General features: G+C 36.2%; 1 non-coding gene across 1 annotated transcript; it reads left to right on the forward strand.

The window, feature by feature from the left end:
* Window positions 1-1,336: 1,336 nt before the first annotated feature.
* Window positions 1,337-1,408, forward strand: TRNAQ-CUG. Its single transcript has one exon. It is a non-coding gene; the product is annotated as a tRNA-Gln (tRNA).
* Window positions 1,409-8,594: the final 7,186 nt, after the last annotated feature.

Genomic DNA, 8,594 nt, shown 5'->3' on the forward strand with positions numbered 1-8,594 from the left:
CATCGGTAAGACTTCAAACTTTTTTGTAAGAGCTTAGAGTTGTGCTCTTTTGACTCTTGTGGAACCCTGATACTTCTACTTCATAGAGTCCCAAATTTATTTTGCAGCATCTCTATTAAGATCGTTCCCATAGTAGTTCGATCAATGGCTTAGAACAAAATAATTCTTGACCTTCAAGTCTTTCAGCTTAGGGTATGCAATTGTGTTTGTTGTGCTTCGATAATCTCTTCTCCTTTGGCTACGACAGGGATTCCGGTCTCCACTAAGGACCAGTATTCCTTTCAACGAAGAAAGTTTTCATAAGCATAGACCAATGATCATAGTGGCCATCAAACTTAGGAATTGTTGGTAAAACGAAATTGGTTTCAGCTGCCATATTTTGAATCTCTTTCAACTCACTATTTAAGAAAAAAGGCTGCAGTTTCTTCTTCTCACAATTAGGCCTTGCATTGTAGCTCTGATACCAAATGTTGTATACACACAACTAAAACTTTGAAATCAATTGTGTTATCAAACAAATCAACTTGGTTGACTTTTATAGTCTTACAAACTAACAAATTTAGGAATGATAAAATTAGCCGACTCAAAAAATAAGAAATTCAAACCCCCACTAATAAATTAATTTAGTTGTCCTCACATTCCTACAAATGTACATCCTAATTAAATGGTAGCTATTTCAACCCTAGAGAAAAGGTCTAGTATGACCATCTTTAATAATCTACGTCTTGACAATCTATATTTTATTTACATGTGCTTAGAATGCGAAATGAGATTCTCAACCTAACTCACATTAGAGAATAACTTTGGTTGTTTTTTCTTTTCTCACTATTAACTTTGTATTTATTAGAGATTGTATTAACAAGTTGAGAATGACCACACTAAGTAACTGTTTGGATCTAAATAGTCATTGATATATTAATAAGTAGCACATGGATTTCATTATTGTCTTCTTTTTATTAAAATAGGGTAAACACAAATAATTTGATTTTTTTACTTCCAAATGTTACCTAGAATATTCAAATAAACTGTTAAAAAATATGGATGGGGAAAAACTTATTAAATAAGTATCTTTTTCTAACGTTAAATTTGTTTCAAAATAACCTTTTTGTGAACTCTATTAAAGTAAGATGAAAATTAGTGAAGAAGAATGGTTGAATAATTATACAAATGTTCTAATAAATTAATTGATTTTATTGGGCTGAAACCCTATCAAATACAAAACTAAAAACAAAGACGAATCATTTTCAAAATTTAGAGATCTATAAGAAACAAATAAGATACTATTATTCTTTTTAAAGTTCATAGATTTATGACGAACAAATCTTGAAAAATTTGTGGTCCCATGGTCTAGTGGTTAGGACATTGGACTCTGAATCCAGTAACCCGAGTTCAAATCTCGGTGGGACCTTTGCTATATTTCTCTACTCAAAAGTAAAAGTCACATGCATAATAGATATAAAATTAAAACTTTATGATACTAGACATAAAACTCAACTTTACATTTATTAAAGAAATTGATTTTAATGTGTTAGAAACTCTATTAGATATATATAAAGTATTTATGTAATATAAAACTCAACTTTACCTTTATTAAAGTAATTGATTTTAATGTGTTGAAACTCTATTAGATATATATAAAGTAATTAACTTGACATATTATATATTGTTTAGAGATGATATAAAGTTGAAAGTGTATAAAAATATTATCTATTTTTTCAATTTTAGAAATTTATAAGACACAAATTTTATGAAGATGTATGGTCCCATGGGCTTTCGATAAAAAAATGAATTTGATCCTTATTAAAAAAAAGCTGAATTTTGTTTCCTTAGGTAACCTTATATATGACGTATTAACTCCCAATTTCTTCATTAAAAGCCCTCAACTTAATCTTCTAAAGCTAAAGAAAGGCTCAATTTTGACGAAAATGGATTGTAAGTAAGACTTTGATCCTTACTCCCAAATTTTAAACGAAAATAATTTTCTTCAATTGGACTTACTAAGTCTTGTTTGAAGGTGTTAATATAACACATGCGGAAGCAATTTGGATCTTAGGCACTTTTAGAACATCAATTATAGTAAATAACTAGCATCTTCATAAGTATTAAAACTTAATGAGTTTGAATACTAACCTTTTCTAGTTTAAATTCCTCTTTCCTCACGAACCGGTTTCGAACCACCACTAGTGTCTTCTCCACTATTCTCCAGCCTTAGAACGGGATTGTGGAATCCGGTGAACGACTTAAACTTGGGAGAAATTTTGTATATATGAAGAGAGTGTTTGTGAGAGGTTATTCTCAAGGTTTTTCACCAACAAGAAGACCTTTCATGTATTATGATCACTCTATTTATAGAGTCATGTTTGCGTGTTCATGCAAATTTGAGATCACCAAATTTTGACACTCAAAATTTCACTCAAATGTTATGGATTATGTGGCAAACATGCATGCTTGAGTTAACCAAATTTTGACACTTAAAATTCCACTCTAATTTGTGGGGTTTATTTGGCAATATGCAAGTTTGGTTTAACCAAATTTTGACACCTCAAAATTTCACTAACATGGATTTTTCCAATTCCAAAGTAATATTAAATTTGAATGATTAAACTATTTAATGAATATTTAATATTAATTCAAATGTCAATCCCAATTAATTTTAACCCATATTTGATTAAGATATTTAAATCTTATATAAATATCTCAGATTCTCTCTTTTTGTTTAATTCATAAATAAATAAAAAAGCAGTTAAATATATCGTATATATGTAGCGCATTCTCCCTAATTTGAATTCCAACACTTCGAATTCACTCGTCACACTGTTCTATGGTTTAGTCCGATATGAGCTAGCAGAGGGACCTAATGGATCTATAGATCATGGGCTCTAATGATCCAAGATTAACTGGTTAAACTCATTAACCTTGTTAACCAGCATTCGTTAACTACTAAGACATTCCACTATAGCCTAGTAGTTGCACTCCCCTCACTAGAGCTGAGTCAATTTACCATTTTACCCCTGCAGTTACTTCTTGTTTCTTATGTCTCATTGATCCTCTAATGAACAATTGGTTTGTTGTCCAACCAGTAAACCGGATCCCTCTCAGGTCAATGAGAGGGTGGGGCCCCTTGTTCAAGACCAGGAGTCAGTACTTAAGGGAACTACCTATCTTCTAACCCTAAAAGTGGGTTGGAGTGAATTCAATCTTGCACCCCACGTCCCTAGCCATTTACCCAGTCTTACTCCTATATGGGAGGCCCATTGAGTCGGCGAACTTAAGCCACTTTCACCCATGCAAATCTAAGGATAATTCTGAATAAACAGGAGTTCATGGTTAGCTCAGGATTAAGATCGAGTTACCTAGGTCATCGAATGAAAAGAAAATCAGTCTCAATAGTAAACGACATTATAAAGTGAGAGTGATTTTCTTCATGGTCCGATCTTATGCAATACTTATTGCATAGGATGCCCCTACTCTCATGTCTCCACATGTACAATTCTAGTGATCACATTGTTTATATCATTACAAAAGTGGGTCGCATCCATAGTGTTCCCAGAATACGGTACTCAGCCTTATCCTTATACTATAGATCATTTTGACTATATACTTGAACTTTATCAACTCTTATGTCTCTACATATAGTTCAAGTAATCATACTATAGCCAGAGTGTTCTTAGTTTATTGGATTTAGATTAATGATCGTAAAGTTCACTTTATTCAATAACAATCTTTACTGAATAAACAACAATAATAACTTTATTGAAAATAGAATATGTTTTTGTTTACAAACTATGAGTTTTAGCACATAAAACCCGACAAACTCCCACTTGGACCAACACTCTAGTGGAATTTTATAACGTTGAGTAGAGAGAAAGACATAAATACAATTAACTTGGTCATCACATACTCATGCCTTTTCTCCCACTTGCCCTAGATTACATAACTCGTAGTCCTAGACTCACTAGGTGCCCTTCAAACACTTTAGCCGTGGTGGGCTTTGTAAATGGATCAACAATGTTGTGCTCTGAAGCTATCTGTGTGACGATCACATTTTCTCATTTCACAATCTCCCTTATGAGATGATATTTGCGCTCAATATGTTTTCCTCGCTTATGGCTTCTTGGTTCTTTTGAATTTGCAATTGCTCCACTGTTATCATAATAGAGAGTGACGGGAAGATGCATATTTGGAACGACTTCCAAATCAGATAAGAACTTCCTAAGCCATACAGATTCTTTCGCTGCTTCACAGGCAGCAACATACTCAACCTCCATGGTGGAATCAGCAATGCAACCTTGCTTTATGCTTCTCCATATTATTGCTCCTCCGTTTAGAGTGAAGACAGATCTTGATGTCGATTTCTTCGAATCTACATCGATTTGAAAATCTGAGTCACTGTACCCTGTAAGGATCAGATCCTTAGCATCGTACATTAGCATATAGTCTCTCGTTCTCCTAAGATACTTGAGGATATTCTTAACGGCAGTCCAATGAGCACGTCCCGGATTGAACTGATATCTGCTGACAATTCCCACAGCATAGCATATGTCGGGTCGGGTACACAGCATGGCATACATCAGACTACCGACCGCTAATGCATAGGGAATGTGTCTCATATCCTCAACTTCTTGAGGTGTCTTAGGACTTTGTTCCTTCGACAAATGAACTCCATGCCTGAAAGGTAATAATTCTTTCTTGGAGTCCTGCATCTTATATCGAATCAACATTTTGTCGATGTACGATGCCTGAGACAATGCTAGTGATTTGTTTTTGCGATTCCGAACAATTTGGATTCCAAGAACAAACTGATCCTCTCCCAAATCTTTCATTTGGAATTGTGTCGCTAGCCAATGCTTAATGTCAGTCAGAAATCCCACATCATTTCCAATGAGTAAGATATCGTCAGCATACAACACCAGGAAAGCTACTGTAGAGTTGACTATCCTTTTATAAACAAAGGTTCGTCAACATTCTGTTTAAAACCATAAGATTTGATTGCAGTATCAAACTTTATATTCAAAGATCAAGATGCTTGCTTCAACCCATAAATGGATCTTTCAAGCTTGCAAACCCTTTACTCGTGATCCTGTTCAATGAATTTTTCAAAAGCTTCGAACTTGTGACGCATTAGATAAAGATAGCCATACCTTGAATAATCATCAATAAAACTGATGAAATATTCATACCCTCCTCGTGCTTTGACATTCATTGGACCATAGAGATCTATGGTCCAATGAACAAGGAGGTAAATGAACTCACTTTGAAGGCCAGATTCAGTATTTCGACTCTCATGAGAGAAATTTTTTTTTCAAGCCACGTGTCAACTTGTGGGGAAGGAAAGCGCGTGAGACAGCCAGCAAGCCACGTGTCAACTTGCAGGAGGGAAAGCGTGTCAGACAGCCTGAGGGACACGTATTGACGATTGGGTGGAATAACGCATCGGGCGCATTGTGAGATGAGAAAATCTATGGCTTGTTAGCTTAGTTGGTTAGAGCTTTGTGCTAATAATGTGAAGGTTGCAGGTACGACAACTGCATGGGCCAATTTTCCTCATTTTTTAATTATATCTTTTCATGATACGAGTTAAAACACTACGAACTTTAGAAGATAATGACATTTTTAAGTTTATTATGCATAAAGTTATGTAAACGAAACTCGATTGGCAGTATTAAGAGCTAACGACCTATAAGGTGCATAAAACCAATGGCCAATTAGCTCAGTGGTAAGATTGTCATGTTAAAAACGTGGAGGTCGTAGGTTCGACAATTACATAGGCCAAGTTTTATTAATTCTTAATAATATGTTTACATGATACGGGGTTACAACACTACGAACTTTAAACCGATGATATGACTGTTCACAATTTTTCTTTAGATTTGAGTCGTTCGATATTCGAGGATTTCTCAGAGTCTTTTTACGAACAAGGGGGTAAATGAACTCACTTTGAAGGCCATATTCAGTATTTCGACTCTCATGAGAGAAAACTTTTCGGCAAGCCACGTGTCAACTTGTGGGAAGGAAAGCGCGTGAGACAGCCGGCAAACCACTTGTCAACTTGCGGGAGGGAAAGCATATCAGACAGCCTATCGATTGGGTTGAATAACGCGTCAGGCGCATTGTGAGGTGAGAAAACCTTTGGCCTATTAGCTCAATTGGTTAGAGCGTCATACTAGTAATGCAAAGGTTGCAAGTTCGATACCTACATGGGGCCAATTACCCTCATTTTTAATTATATCATTTTCATGATACAAAACACTATGAACTTTAGAAGATAATGACTTTTTTAAGTTTATTATGCAAAAAGATATGTATGCAAAAAGATATGTAAACAAAACTCAATTTTTTTTAAGTTTATTATGCAAAAAGTTATGTAAACAAAACTCGATTGGCTGGATTAGGAGCTAACGATCTATAATGTGCATAAAATCTATAACCATTTAACTCAGTTGTAAGATTGTAGTGTTAAAAACGTAAAGGTCGTAGGTTCGACAATTACATAGTCAAAGTTTTATTAATTATTCATAATATCTTTTCATGATACGGGGTTACAACAGTACGAATTTAAATAGATGATACCTCTGTTCCCAATTTTTCTTTAGATCTGAGTTGTTCGATATGTACTTCTATGAAGGATGAAATTCGAGGATTTCTCAGATTCAGTTTGTGACTCTCATGATAGAAAATTTTTCGGCAAGCCACGTGTCAACTTATGGGAAGGAAAGCGCGTGAAAAAGTCGGCAAGCCACGTGTCAACTTGCGGGAGGGAAAGCATGTCAGACGGCCTGAGGGACACGTATTGACGATTGGGTGGAATAACACGTCAAGCGCATTGTCAAACAAGAAAATTTATGGCCTATTAGCTTAGTTGGTTAGAGCATCGTGCTAATAACTCGAAGGTTGCATGTTTGACACCTGCATGTGCCAATTTCCCTCATTTTTAATTATATCTTTTCATGATACGAGTTAAAACACTACGAACTTTAGAAGATAATGACTTTTTTAAGTTTATTATGCATAAAGTTATGTAAACGAAACTCGATTGGTTGGATTATGAGCTAACGATCTATAATGTGCATAAAATCTATGGCCAATAAGCTCAGTTGTAAGATTGTCGTGTTAAAAAGCCAAAATAACAGATGCAAAAAAGAACAAAAGGCCTTGGACACATGGAGGTCGTAGGTTCGACAATTACATAGGCCAAGTTTTATTAATTCTTAATAATATCTTTACATGATACGAGGTTACAACAGTACAAACTTTAAACCGATGATACGGCCGTTCACAATTTTTCTTTAGATCTGAGTCGTTCGATATGTTCTTTCAATGAAGGATGAAATTCGAGGATTTCTGATAGTTCTTTCAGAAACAAGAAGGAGGTAAATGAACTTATTTTGGCGGTTCCATATGTTCTTTTAAGAAAGATGAAATTCTTGGATTTCTTATAGTCTTTTCACGAACAAGGAGGTTAATGAACTCACTTTGAAGGCCAGATTCAGTATTGCAATTCTCGTGAGAGAAAATTTTTCGACAAGCCATGTGTCAACTTGTGGGAAGGAAAGCGCATCAGATAGCCGGCAAGCCACGTGTCAACTTGCGGGAGGGAAAGCGTGTCAGACAGCCTGAGAGACACGTATTGACGATTGGGTGGAATAACACAACAGACGCATTGTCAAGAGAGAAAATTTTCCACGTGTTAACTTGTGGGATGGAAAGCGCGTCAGATAGCCAGCAAGCCACGTGTCAACTTGCGGGAGGGAAAGCGGCCACGTGTTAACTTGCGGGAGGGAAAGCGTGTCTAGTGTCAACTTGCGGGAGGGAAAGCGGCCACGTATCAACTTGCGGGAGGGAAAGCGTGTCAGAAAGCCTGAGGGACACGTATTGACGATTAGGTGGAATAACGCGTTAGGCTTGTTGTAAAGTGACTCGGCTCCACTCGATATTCGACATGCGATAGCTCTTCCGACCCACGCCCACGTCTAACCAAGTTTGACTAGAAGGATGTTCAACTCGATCCGTATGGTGCCACGCTTCAATGTAAAGAATTTCACTTTCCAGCACGCACCTTGGTTTTGAACCCACGACTTATCATTAACATTCCTCTCTTTCTCCATACTTCTTCAATTTTTTTCACAAGCTTAGAAATTACTTTCCCATTTTCTTTCTTCTCCTGTGTGAGATAGAAAGAACTCCCACTCAGCTTAGCCCATTCTTCTCTAAGCTTTCAATCTCCAATTCTAAAAGCTTTCTTTTCTTTTTCAATCTCTACTTTCTCCTTCAAAATGCGCTCGTTCAGGGATTTCAATGTCTGTAACTAAGACTTCTCCATAGATTTATCCACGGTAGATTTTGGTTGTTGCTCTAAATCTCTATTCTCCGTCTGATGATCTGGTAGTTTCTTTGGCTCGTTCGTCAATTGCGTGTTCAATCCAGATTCCTTCTTCGATTTTCTCATCTCCAATATGGCGATTTTGCCGAATCCCCTGTGTATCCCCTCGTTTCCAACGGTTTTCACCGCCTCACAACTACCGCCATCGTCTTTTTCTCCGTCGTGTTCTTACGCTTTCAGATCTTCATTTTTAGCCATCAAGAGAAGACCTAAG

Source organism: Cucurbita maxima, unplaced genomic scaffold (assembly GCF_002738345.1).
Source record: "Cucurbita maxima cultivar Rimu unplaced genomic scaffold, Cmax_1.0 Cma_Scf00086, whole genome shotgun sequence".
Lineage (NCBI taxonomy): Eukaryota > Viridiplantae > Streptophyta > Magnoliopsida > Cucurbitales > Cucurbitaceae > Cucurbita > Cucurbita maxima.